General features: G+C 41.4%; 1 pseudogene; it reads left to right on the top strand.

Moving 5' to 3' along the window:
- Nucleotides 1-4,945: 4,945 nt before the first annotated feature.
- LOC118241992 (uncharacterized) lies at nt 4,946-7,111 on the top strand (annotated as a pseudogene).
- Nucleotides 7,112-13,903: the final 6,792 nt, after the last annotated feature.

Raw genomic sequence — 13,903 nt, 5'->3', positions numbered from 1 at the left:
GTGATCATAAAAATAGTCATTGTGTAAATGACATACAAAAAATGCAGCAGATTGCTTTGAAAACTAGATCTGCTACCCTCTCAGACTTTGCCATTTTCTCAGAGAGAATCATAACTGGAACTAGCCAAAATGTCACAATGCAGCTATTTGAGGACATGCAGGTGAGATGGCCAGCACCTGAACAGAGGCGTTTGGCTGTGGGTGACAACATTGCACACGAGACCACAAAGTCTGTTATTCTCAGAAGGCTGTCTCAAAAATGTCATGTCCACACATTGCTTAATCATTTGTGACTCTGCGCGTATGTATTAGTTTGAAGGACAACTGAGTCAACGTATAATTGATGAACCAATGACAGATCCATAGATTTTTAACACAAATATTTTGTGTGTGATTGTGTTGTATTAAAGTGTGCCCAACTTGTTACTATAAAACATGGAGCCTCGTGCTTCTGCTAAAGAGCTGGTTTGAGATACAATATAGTAATCCTCAGAGGAAACCTGGCACTGTGTTAAACGTGATTGTAACAGTGTCATCCTATACTCCGTGCTGATCCTGAATCTGCACTGGATGTGCACTAATGAGGTCCCATGCTTATATACCACAGCTTCAGAGTGGGAGCACCAATCCAAAACAAAACCTCTGAACCGAATGTCGCACTGCACCATCCCATAATGCTCTCCTGCATGTGTGTGTTTCAGTGAGAAACATTAACAGTGATGTGAGATTTCTCTTTTTCTTCCTATACTGTCACAGTTTTACTTCTAATGTGTCCAATAATTTTGGGGTTCAGGTTTTATCAGTGTGAGTTTATTTACTTGCTCCAAGCTCATGGGTGACTAAATGAAATTCCCAGCTCGTCATCCCTACGTGCCGCTCAGAGACAAACAGAGCTCTCAAGGCTGTGCTGTTGACAGTTTTTGGTATGGGCCAGAGTTAGATGCAGTTAAATGGCACATTATTGACCGAACTGTTAAGAAGATGATATAACACTATATAATACAGGCTGGTCTTGGGGACTTATCAAGATGATGGTCTGGACCTCTACTAATCAAAACTATAAAACATCTAACCCATTCCTTAAGTTGTTATGACATGCTAACTACTATTGGCAACATTGATTGGGGGTATATGTCTGAAAAGCATTTAGGTAGAGTAACTGCATTTGCTCAATAAATCATATCTAAGATCACAGTATTTGGACTACTGTAATTCAGATAGGAATGTATGGTGAACATAGTTCTTTAGACTGCAGTTCTAATGTGGTACTCTCTGTAAATCTTGGGAAGCAAAAATATCCATTTTTGTCACTGAAACACCTAGGAAAGTGTCATGCATATGAAGTAAGGACCTATGTATTGTTAGCCCTGAGAAATAGTTCATCATGTATTTTTATGTTTATGTTCATCGTTGTTCTTCCATGCTACTTAATAATCAGTCAACACCTCGCTGTTGAATTTTTGAAGGACACTTCCATTCCTCCCTGTTTGCATTTTTGCATGAATAATCATAAGCAGCACTGACAACCATTTACTGGTCTAAATGGCTTGTGTTTACATGCATGGAATTCAAGCATCATGCCTTTTTAAAATGCACAGGCAACATATTTCCTATTATCTAAAACTTATGCACATTGGAACCTTCTGCAGTGGCTGTGTGAGGGAATGCGATGTCAGCAGGGCTCAAACCTCAACCTAATCTAACTTGTCTGCTTCCTCAAGGCAGAAAAGAAAAAGACCTCAGCCATCACTTGCCATTCTGTAGAAATATAGTGATATTCTTTTTATTTAATGTACATTCTCTGCCAGAGAGGGCCACAAAGAAATATTCAAAGCTTGCAAAAACGCTGTGGATTTAACTGTAACAGTGAACAGGGGAATGAAAAATTCACAATCGGCTTCAAAACATTAACCATTAGCAGGAATGAGGGGGTAGGAAATGCCTGGCACAAGAGTAACGGCTGCTGTGGCAATGGATCAAGTCTCTAGTATCTCTGGCATCGTTAAAAGCTTCTCTCCCCTGATCGTAACTCAGAGGATAATTGACCTCGAGGGCCCTTAATGAACATCACACATCGGAACCCACTGAAATGACAGTATCTTATCAACCAAGAGGCCTAGCAGAATGCAGCAGCCCATAGACACCAGCGTTCCATGAGCAAAACAACCATAGAAACTGGATAAGCGATAGTATTTAAAACAAGATCAACGTCTTTAATTAACACAAGGGGTCTTGTCTCATGAAAAAGGTTCTACGTTCCAAAAAGCTGCCTTGCTATTCGGAAGGGTTGGGCTGCTTAATTTATGCTGGCAGGCTAAAGTTGGTACGCGCTAACCTTTTCACCTGCATCTGAGCCGGTATCCTCACGCCGACGTTGACTAGGATCGCGTATTGATTGTGCGGCAGACACGGGATGCCCTTTGTGCTCTAATTAGCAAAGGCTTGAAAAATGAGTGCTGCTGTAGAGCAGATGAGAGCATTTGTCAGAGTCTGACGCTCGCGCTGCATTAACCCGAGCAGCCGCCACGCAGCTTTCTTCCTGCCGACCATGATCGTGGGGGAAGCAAGGCGTAAAGGAAATGACCTCAAGATTTGCCAAGAGAGCACAAGTCCATGCTGATATTAAATTAGATAACAAACTGGCAATATAATCTGATGGCAAATTATTTGGTATTAGGTTAGGTTTTTAAAGGAAAATGTTTATCTGAAGGCAGCTCTGTGGATGAAGATGTGATATCTTTCAGCCTATTGAAGTACTATATAGCACTGTAGATGTGATCCCTACTGATGACATTTAGGTTTGAGTCCCAGTGGTGCCGAGTACCAAGAAACCTGGTCTACGGATATGTTCATCTATGTTGACTTAATTTATTGAGAGGACCACATTGCACATCTGATTTTTAACTCCAGAGTCCTTCACAAGATGGACTAAAAGAGAAGGAATATTTTATTCTGCAATTAAATATGTAGGTGCAACGGTGAGCGGTAAGGAGGCGGACGCATGTGCTGAGAGGAGCGAGATTTAACAGGGGCAATTCCAAAATCAGGGTCATCAAGGCAGTCCAGGGTCACAGAGCCGACACGGAGAGTACTGGGAAACATCACAAAACAAAAACACACGAAGGCTAACTAGGGAAGCAGGCTAGGAACTAAGGCTAGGGAACACTCAGGACTAGGAAACACAAAGGCTAAGATAAACATGAAGACATGGAGCACAAAGAAATAACCCTCAAACATTAATTCAAATCATGAAACAATGAAACAGTGAAACCAACAAACAAACAAACAATGAACAGCCACAGCCAAGGCACATAGCAGTGTTTAAATACATGAACTAGAAACAAGGGACAAGTGTACGCAATCAGTGTGAGGACAAAACAAAACTATGGAACAAAACAAAACACAAGACACGGAAAACATGGTACATGGAAGGGACTGATCGTGACAGTAGGATGTCAGTTTCGACTTAATAATGATATTTGTTTATTAAACTATCATTTCCACTGAAACTGTTTTGAAGTTTTGAATGTTTTGTTTATATCATACTATCCACTGAAGCTAAATTTGATAAATGGCAGGAAAGCCATTAACTCTCATTTATAGTTTTCATTTTAATGTGGTACTAAAAGCCCCTTAAATGCCTAGTCAATGGGCCTGCAAATTGTTTGATCGTCATTGTTTCACTATTAATCTTACTGTTCTAACCATTCTTGACTAAGGCCTTAATAATTTGACAACACAACTGAAATGCTTGCAACACTGCCTAAGAGACAAAATATCTGCTGCCTCTCTGCTAAAAGGTTGCAGCACTTCCCAAGGACTGAGGCAGTTGTCTGCAGCTACACTTTAAAAGTTACGTGTAAAAGGTGCAAAAACAAGGCGTGATGGGAAAAGGACAGGATAAGTGTAAGCGGGACATCACGGAATTTCCACATGCCACCCTAAATCTCCATCCATATCTGAAAGGAGACACCCTTACAATAGGCTATATAACTACTGCGATATCTTCAGGGAGGGGTAGTAGTCTAATCTTGTAATGGCAGAAACCGAATCGGAGCCAAGGTCCGTGTAGCATTGTGAAGAAGACATTGCGTCAAGCTTGGAGGCATTAACCATTTAGCTCTACTCTGGCTGAGGGGGGTGGGTGGAGGGGGTGGCAGACAGAACTGCCAGATAATGGACAGGCAATCTTTTATTTAGCACAGAGAGATGGATATGAGAAAGACCTGCTGTATCTTCCCTTTCCTTGGGGACACCTATGTCTGTATTATCCTCTCAGCTAATTTGAAAATGATTCATGGTAGAATAAGGAGGCTGTTATCACAGCTGGTACAAATCCTATGCAGTTTGCATGAAGGGACAAATATGCTGTCTTTGCATTTTGCTGTAGATGAAATGGATGGCAAAGGTATTGGTAATTTTACTTTAACTTCATTCAAAGATTGCTCTATCGGCCTCTCAAATGGGTGAATGGTAATAAATCTGGGCGTTTCACATGGGTACACGTGATCAAAGGCTATATGAATAATTGCATATAGCCTTTGAACAAAATTGGGTTTATTGCTGCCAAGGAGATGTGTTTAGCATAAAACTCAATTTATCTACCAAACATTGAAGGTATATATATAGTCCTCTGCCAAATTATCCAGCTTTTCCTGATGCAAATTTAGGAATGTCTCTGCTGTTGTCTTGCTTTTTATTTATCTCTTTGTTGATGGCTGATTGTTGATTATTGTAGAAAGACTGCATTCTGTGGATGGAATCAACAATAAATATTAAACATTGTTGTCATGGGAGAAAAAGCTCACCCAAGCGCCGGATGCAAAAGGAGGAGGGTTAGGCGCTGGGCCAGCAACACGGCCCTGTGAAAACTTCTACCGCTACGAAAACAACAAGCGAATATTCTAAACTGTTCCATCAGCAAAGAGGACCTGGCTCTAACTTGATGACGGTGCTGGAGCAAACCCGCGAGGGTGTCCAACGCCCGATGCAGACTGGAACCTTCGATGCAAAAATGATTTCCAAATTAGGCACCTGGAATGTTAGAACTCTCTGCGAAGGTGGGAAGCTCGCCCAGCTTCTACACGAATTTGACAACTACAATCTTGACATATTGGGCGTCTCCGAAATGCATTGGACTGGATCGGGAAAGATCGTAAGTGATGGCAAGTCAGTCCTGTATTCAGGACATGAGGAGCACCATATTCATGGTGTCGGATTGGTGCTTAGTAAAAAGCCATCATGTGCACTGCCTGGATGGAAACCTGTCAACGATCGCATCATCACGGCGCGATTTCAATCAAGACATGCTAAAACTTCCATCATCCAAGTATACGCCCCAACCGAAGACTCCGATGACGATCAGAAGGATACGTTCTACGGACTGCTACAAGACACTATTGATGAAATCCCGACCCATGACGTTAAACTTCTCATCGGTGATTTCAATATGCAAATTACCGATGACTGTCGTGGCTTAGAAAACGTCATTGATCCACACAGTTCGGGGCGACAGACCAACGATAATGGTGAACGACTTCTACCCTTTAGCAATATGAACAATTTCTGCATCGGTAACATATACTTCCGACACAAAAACATCCATAAGAAAACCTGGCAATCGCCAGATGGAGCCACATACAATGAAATTGACTTTATCTGTATCTCTCGGCGATGGCGTTCAGCACTGTTGGACGTCAGAGCCTATCGCGGAGCGGACGTTGGATCGGACCGTTATCTCGTACGATCCTCAATTTGGTTATGGCTCAAACGGAGAGAACAAAAGCAACAACAACGTCCTTACGCTGTGGAGAAGCTGAAAGAACCTTCCGCGGTCCAACAATTCCAACTGGAGTTGAGAAATCGGTTGGAGCTACTCCAAGATGCGGACGACATCGATGAATATTGGATGGCATTCAAACAAGCAGTCATAGAAACAGTAAAGGAAACCGTGGGTTGCCGACGCGGGACACAGAAAGAACGTTGGATACGGGACCCAACTTAGAGCCTGATTAACGAAAGGAAAATCGCAAAGTGCCGACGCAAACAGGCAAAAGCTGACCATGACAAGGAAACCACAGCAGAGCGATATCGGTAACTGGATAGGGCAGTCAAACGAAGCTGCAAATCTGACAAGAAGGCATGGTTGAAATACAAAGGAGCTGAAGCACATGAGGCGGCTATCAAGAATGACAATAAGACGCTGTACCGCATTGTAAGAGAGTTGACTGGGGCATGGAGCAACTCAAGTGCACCCATCAAAAACAAGGACGGGGTGTTTCTGCTCACCAGAGAAGAACAAGACGCGCGCTGGGTAGAACACTTCAAGGAAACCTTGAACCAGCCCACCCCTGCCAACACCTATGACTTTGGCGCCACACTGCCACCTCCACACCTGGTAGTTAATCTTGATCTAATTACTATCGAGGAAACTAAGGTGGCTATTCGAACACTCAAAGCCAACAAAGCACCCGGCCTAGACGAAATAGCACCGGAAATGCTAAAGCACGGTGGAGACGCATTGTAAACACCCTCACAGTGCTGCAAATGCTGGCAAGATCAGAACATCCCAAGTGACTGGAGGAAAGGAGTAATCGTTAAACTCCCCAAGAAAGGCAATACCGCCGATTGCAACAATTGGCGGGGCATTACACTCCTCTCGGTTCCTGGGAAAGTCTTCTGCAGCGTTCTATTACGGTGCCTACAACAAGCAGTGGACGGAATTCTCTGGGAAGAGCAAGCCGGATTCAGAGCGAGCCGATCATGCAGTGACCAGATTTACACGCTTCGTAAATTCATCGAACAGTGCATCGAATTCCAGTGCCCCCTGCTCATCAACTTTAGCGACTTCAAAAAGGCTTTTGATAGCGTCCACAGGGGCTCCTTGTGGAAACTTTTACAAGCCTACGGCATTCCACAACGGTTTGTCAACGTCTTCCAGAACCTATATATCAGCTGCTGCGTCAGGACAGACGATGGCTACACAGACTTCTTCAACATTGAAACCGGAGTCAAGCAAGGATGTATCCTGTCACCAATTCTCTTTTTGCTCGCAGTCAACTACGTCATGAAAAAGGTGATCAACCTTCATCGTCGACCTAAAAACTATTGACATACGCTCATTGGACGAAGCCAGAGACGCTGCAGCCGATAGGACCCGTTGGAGAGCGCTTGTTGCCCAATGCACCAAGGAGTGCGGGAGGAACTAAAAGGCTAAAAAAATACAGCTAATTCTCTTTTGAAAGCATACTGGTAGTTAGCTGATGAGAAGTTTGATGGATGGTCTGAGTTGCTTTGTAAATGTTTGAGGGGAAAACCAATGAGCCAATGTGTTCAGACATGAGTGAAATACAAAAAAGCATGTTCACAATCTTCTTTGTATTACTTAAAAACAACATGTGGAAAGAATTTTAACTTACTAATCCAGAAAAAAAGTCAGTCACCATCTGAAAGATGCATGCCATAATCTCAATGGTATGGTAGCATTTGGTAGCAAGAAAATTTCTGTCCAAGATGAAGACATGAAAACCAGGCTGCTACCATGTGACTAGATAAACCTGTGAAACTTACTTGAGAATATATGATGTGGACAGCACATTGGCTTGTTGGTTAACATATCTGTCTCTGAGGACTAAGGTCTCTGGTTTGAGTCCCTATCTGGCTGGACTTTCCATGATCTTCCAGTGTATGAGAGAATGGTTTATTCCAGAGAATGTCTCTGGTTTATTCCTACAGTCCAAAAACATGGGGGTTAGGTCAACTGGACACCCTAAAATTGTCCTGGTATGACTGCATGTTTGTGATGGATAGAGCTCTGTCCTTGGTGTTATCCTCCCTCCCCTTCCCTGTATCAAATGCAGTCCCCAAAGCAGGCTGTGGTTTCTGTTTGAGGATACTTTTTGGTGATTGGCTGCTGCTTCTCATTGGTGTGTGTGTTGTTTGTATGTAATAGCTGAGTGTTGATTGTAAGGTGTAATAATGCAAATAAGAACTAGGTTGCGATGTGAAACCCCACCATTTGTACATTTTGACACAAATCTGCATGCCTATCCTGTCGGTATATACTGTATATAATAATAAACATGTCTGCTAGGATGATGTTGTAGTGGAGAGAAAAGTTTTTTCAAGAGAAAAGTAACAAAACAGATTCCATCCGGCTTGGACTCTCAACCAAGAGGTTTGCTGATCAGAAGACCAGCTAGCTGCAGACATAATAGAAGCATACAGAAGAGTTATCAGTTCAAACTACCTCCTGTTGGGTGCCGCTCAGCTTCCAACACATCCCTGTCTTTAACTGTCCATCTGTCTGAATACAGACAGTGTGACCTAATGCAGCAGTCTCTGTTTCCTTTGGCAGACATGTTGTGCTTCTCTATACTTTGCTAATGGAAAACCGAGGAAATACACAAGTTTAGATCGGGAAAACTTTTTGCGGCACTGTGAATTCATGTATTTTGATTTATAAAAGTCAAATGCCATTACACAGATTAAGATGTAAATCATAATAGAGTTATTATTAGGAAATGCAGCTCCATTAAAATATAACAAGACAGATGTTTAGTTTGGAAATACAGATTATTTCCAAACTATGTTTGGAATATTTATGTTCCAGATGAAGGTGAAATCTGTATTTCAAGATGACGGTGAAAATAGATTTTTCATGCATTTTTGTGCTGCATGTTTAAATTGTTTATTCCATTCCTTCAACACTATTGACAGGCATACCAGGAATTTACTTAAGCAGGTTGTTGCAAGACAGCCAACATTCAAGGACACACAAGGCGATGTGCAAAATGAACATTCAGACATTCATGAACATTCATTCTTCAGAGAAAAGATGACTTTCTTGACATGCTTTTCCCAGCAATGAAAACAGAAATGCAGCCCATGCAAGAGGTGCAATGCATAACTATATAAAAAGCATAATTTGTGTGACTAGTCTTGAGTGTAATAACTATTATTGATGTAGGTGAGGTGCAAGGGTGAAGAAATGTGGGTAGAGTATGAATAAATAGTGGTACAAGTACAATAGTGGTAGTAGCAGCATGTAATTGAAAATGAACTCCAAACAATTTTCCAGGTTACAGCATAACCACTGAATGGTGGCAGTGACAAAAAAATAGCACAAGAACTTAGCTCAAGGATAACGAACATGTCAGATAATAGAAAAGAAGAAGCATGTAACCACATGTAATTGTATAAACCATTTAACAGTCTATGAGCCAGCTACAGTTTAGCTTGGAAGACATTAAGAAACAGAAAAGAGGAAGAGTGAGACCAGATGTGTTCAAAAGCTGCATTCACAAATAAAACTGCACAGATGACACCTCTCGAACCTTCGCTGTGATGGCAGAGTGGTAAAGACTTTGGATGGGTGGGGTCATTGTCATTCTACAAGGCCCTGATGGAGGGGAGCTGGCAGCCAATCGCCTTCTCAGCAGCGTGAAGAACACACTTCTCCCTTGCACTGGAGAGGATAGAAGTGTGGAACCAGACAGCGGTCGAGGTGGGGAAGACACGCCCAGCAACACTGGAGAGGTGAGTAGGGACAACTTTGTGAAATTAGAACTGCATCCACTAAGCTTTCCTTGACGAAGGTGGACAAGTTACAGTCCCACTTCAGGGTGCTACAGACGGTCGCATGACTTGACCAAATTCATAGCTATGGCCAGGGCTGGGGTGGCAGGTGCACTGCATGCAGACGTCCACCTTCATTTCAACTGAGCTGAGCGTGGGGAGCTGCGGGTTGAAGCATGAATCAGAGCACCACTTCCCTGTAAACAGATTCATCTTTGCGGGAGAACCAGCTTGACCAAGTCCATGGACCAGCAGTCAGTACAGTGAGAACAGAAGAGGTGAAAGTACACACTGTAAAGATTGGTACAGTGTAACCATGCGTTTTGGCAAAAGACGTCATATAACTTTTTTTCAAAGCAACTTGTAGCAGAGGGTTTGTGCTTGAAGGTAGTCTATGCATTTATTCTTAAGATATCCTTTCATTTTGGCTTGATCAAACTGTCAAAAAAACTTTTCAACAGAGCCTGAACACAGAAAGCAAAAACCATTTTACTGCCCTTTCTGAAAATGAAAGAAAATATTTTTTTTACTACTACAAAATTTGCAAATGTCCTTAGTGTTGACATTTTTTTGATGACGCACCTTTTCTGGGCTCTTTCGCAGGAATAGTAGCTATAAATATGTTTCTTGGCTATGTGGATTTTATTACTGGCATTGGTTTCTCACAGTCACAAAAAGTCTCCATTTAAATATGCATGTGCAGTTATCAGAAACATCCATCTGTCTCAATTTAAACATTCACCTATCCATCCATATCTCCATCTATACCCATCTTACCATCTATATATCCACATCTCCATCTATATATCAGTATCTCCATCTATCTTCCTATCTATCCATCCCAAGTCTGTGAGATTTTCTTCTTCTTCTTTTTTTGCCCATGGGATGTGATGTTCAACATGGTGATGATGTAGTCAGTGAAACCTGGGGATAGAATATGAGGCCAGTATCCAGAAGGCGCAAATGAAGTGTTGTTCTTGAAGTACTTGTAGTATGTGCTAGTGTGAGGGTTCTTCGACAAGGGCCTGTCAGCGCACTTTAAACATATATAAAGCATGTGTAAATGTGTTAGAGTATATCAAACATCATTTGCTGCTAACTCAAAAATAAACCCTTAACAATCCAAAAATAATTATGGTTTTAATTATTCAGCAGTTATTACATTCAACTGCTTTTTAAAATTAATCTTTTTCAAATGACATTGCTCTGTTTTTTGTTTGTACATTTTAAGAAACTACATGAGACTTGAAGAAAACTACCACACAATCACAACACTTCAAAGCCAGCAGGATTGAAGACCTTCTGTCTTTTTCAACGGATTAAAAGCATTCATAGGCAAAAACAGACATAAAAGCAGTCCATCTAATAATACTGAATTATTAGTATTGCATAGTGTTTTATACCAAGGCCTGTGTGGTTTTAACCTTGGGCTTAGTGATGAGTGTTTCCCACTGGCAGGCCTTGCAGGAAGGAGGCTTCATCACTTCTGACATCAGAGTCGCTGCAATTGCAATAGGAGAGTGAAAGGGATTTATTTTACAGTGCCAGGCTCCGGTGGCTGTGGTGGGCGAAAAGGAGAACGGTGGAAGGACACCCAGAGGTGTGAGGGGAACAGGTCCCCACAAAGTACTGTCTGAATGAGTACCTGTCTGCACCTAACCCCATCAGACAGCTTCAGCTTTTGATCACTTTCCCTCATTCCTTTGTCACGCCACGTGGCCATGGTGTTGGAGAATATTTGTCCTGACAGCTCATTTTGTCCTGATTAGCTCATTCTGTTACAGACACTCAGGTGTTTCAAGGTGCTCTTTAAAAATAACGGGAAACAAAACTTTTTTTTTTTTAAAGTATTTGTTCTGTAACAAAATATATTCACTTAGGATTAAAATCTGCAAGACCACGTGCATATTTGTTTATCTCTTCAAAAATACTTTTTTCATTTCTTTGTTTATTATTTTGACTGTTCTTATAAACTGTGATTGTGTAAACATTCACAGGCAATTTAAATGCAGATGCTGAAATTTAAAAATACTGAACTTGTTTAAGAAATTAATATAATTATATATTATAATGTAGTCGCCGGGGAAAGAAACCACACCGACGGCTTACGAAAAGAAAACAAATGGTGTCATTCTATTACAGGGGATTCATAAACCGGGGACATCAAAAAAAAACATCTTAAGTCTTAAAAACATCTTAAGTCAGGAACCCGTAAACAAAATAACACAGTAGTAGGGTTGTTTTATCACCGACACTCCATATTGGTATCACTCGCATCTGAGGTAGCGCTCACGCAGCTGCCTGCGCACGGTGCTACTCTACAGTACTCGCTTCCATCCTGTGAAACCCCAAAGAAATATGTCCCTCTCTCCGTCCGACACGGTCCTAAATAGTCCAATCCACTCAGAACGCGGAATAGAACGTAACTTATCCCCAGTGGAACTCTACCCAACTAGCTATGTACTCCCAGTACACTATTTAACACGATACCATATGCCAACACGGAACAATCGGCATACATGGGCCAGAACGCTACCATAAACGCACACGGGATAATAGGGCAGCAGTGCCAACCTGTTGGGAGTTTGAAACACACAATAATTACACTCTCCTTGAGACACACACACACACACAGAAATGTTCACACGCTCACTTCTGCTCACACCCTTTGCGCTAGGAATTCTTTCCCTTGCTGACTCGAGCAGAATATCTCTGTACCTCACAAACCTATAACGTCGTCAACCACATGGAAACGCGCCACATGTGAAGTATTCAATTCAAGTATTCAATCAGTCATGTTTTCCATCAATATACCATATATACAAATATTTACATATATCGAGGTTCATTAACATTTTACATACACATAAGCCAAATTTTATGACCTCTTCTATCGACATCCAACCGGAATGACTTCCGATAACACTTATAGCGCAACCATCAATTCTATTTTTCCACCTTTTATCAAGCTTCCAATGTCACGAGGAATCGCCACACCCATGTTCTGGTTCACGCACACTTCGTATTTTATCACCCGGTTACAATAATAATACATTTCTAAGCTCTCCAGCTTTCCATGCTGTATATGAGGCAGTGTCATTTTTGTTAGACAAATAGGCTATTTTTAATAATTAAAAATGCATGTGCTCAGTAATATAAACTAATCAGCCTATTTTATTACTCATCATTTCATAGGAACAATTGAAAACGTATGGCCTAGCTAACTGAAATTACTCAAACAAAACTTGAAAAAGTGTAGATGATGTTCGCGTCTTTCACATTTACCATTTAAATAAACAGGACTATCTCACCTAAACAATATAAAGCATGCACCTATATCTGAAATAATTATTTGGGTGTTTTGTGACTGCTACGTCTACTGAATGATGATGTTACATTGCATGATTGTAAAACTTGGCAACTGATAATATTTATGTTTTTACAGTAAAGGTGACACGCTTCTGATCAGTCATTGCCATTGCATTAATGACTCACCTAAGTTTCCACGTGAGTTTCTGTTATGATTTTGTAAGCTTTGGTCTGTCAGGCCCCGTCCAGAACACAGCTTCACAACGAACTTGATGAACCTTCTTGAAAGTTCGATCGTGCCTTAGGGGACTGTGATATTGCTGAGAAACTGGCTTTTGTTGTTCGCCATTATTAATATACATAAACCTGCAGACTTCCATTCTACTCATTCATTTCTTTGTAGACAAGTTCCAGCAAAAACAATGTGTGGACACATTTCTTTGAATACATAATATCCAAATCACTCAAGTTCTAAAATCTCTAGAGCGCAATACCAACCACCCACGGTAAAAGTAAATTCTGATAAACTTTTTTTTTCGGTTGCAATGATAAGATGCACTGACGATCAAACTTATAGCAGACATTTGAAAACATTGTCATAACCTCACACCTGGAATGGATGTCGAAGCAGAGTTTGGACGAACACAGACGTTACGCGCATAGCCACGTGGGTGGCCTTTTGCTGTCTTATTCTTTAGTATGTTCGCTTCTTCTTCAGTGCCTTGGCGTGTCAGTGCCCTTACGTGATCGCAGTAGGGACTTTGCATTGTGCATGCTCACAAATCCCTCTGCAAATGTCAACAATAAATAAAAGGAGACGCTCTCCACCACGGTGTCGTTGAAGACGGAGCTGTGGAATCACGGACTACCTTGAAATTCACACCCCCGCTGCTCCTTTCCAGGTCACCAGGATATTGTAAATTGTAAGACATTCTCGTGCCGAAACCATCCTTCGCGATTCTAGGAAGGCCTTGTGAGACACGAATATATATATATATATATATATATATATATATAT

This window comes from Electrophorus electricus, chromosome 5 (assembly GCF_041902795.1).
Source record: "Electrophorus electricus isolate QZ-2024a chromosome 5, ASM4190279v1, whole genome shotgun sequence".
Lineage (NCBI taxonomy): Eukaryota > Metazoa > Chordata > Actinopteri > Gymnotiformes > Gymnotidae > Electrophorus > Electrophorus electricus.
The sequence above is the reverse complement of the archived record's forward strand: the minus strand, read 5'-3'. Positions and strand labels throughout refer to the sequence as shown.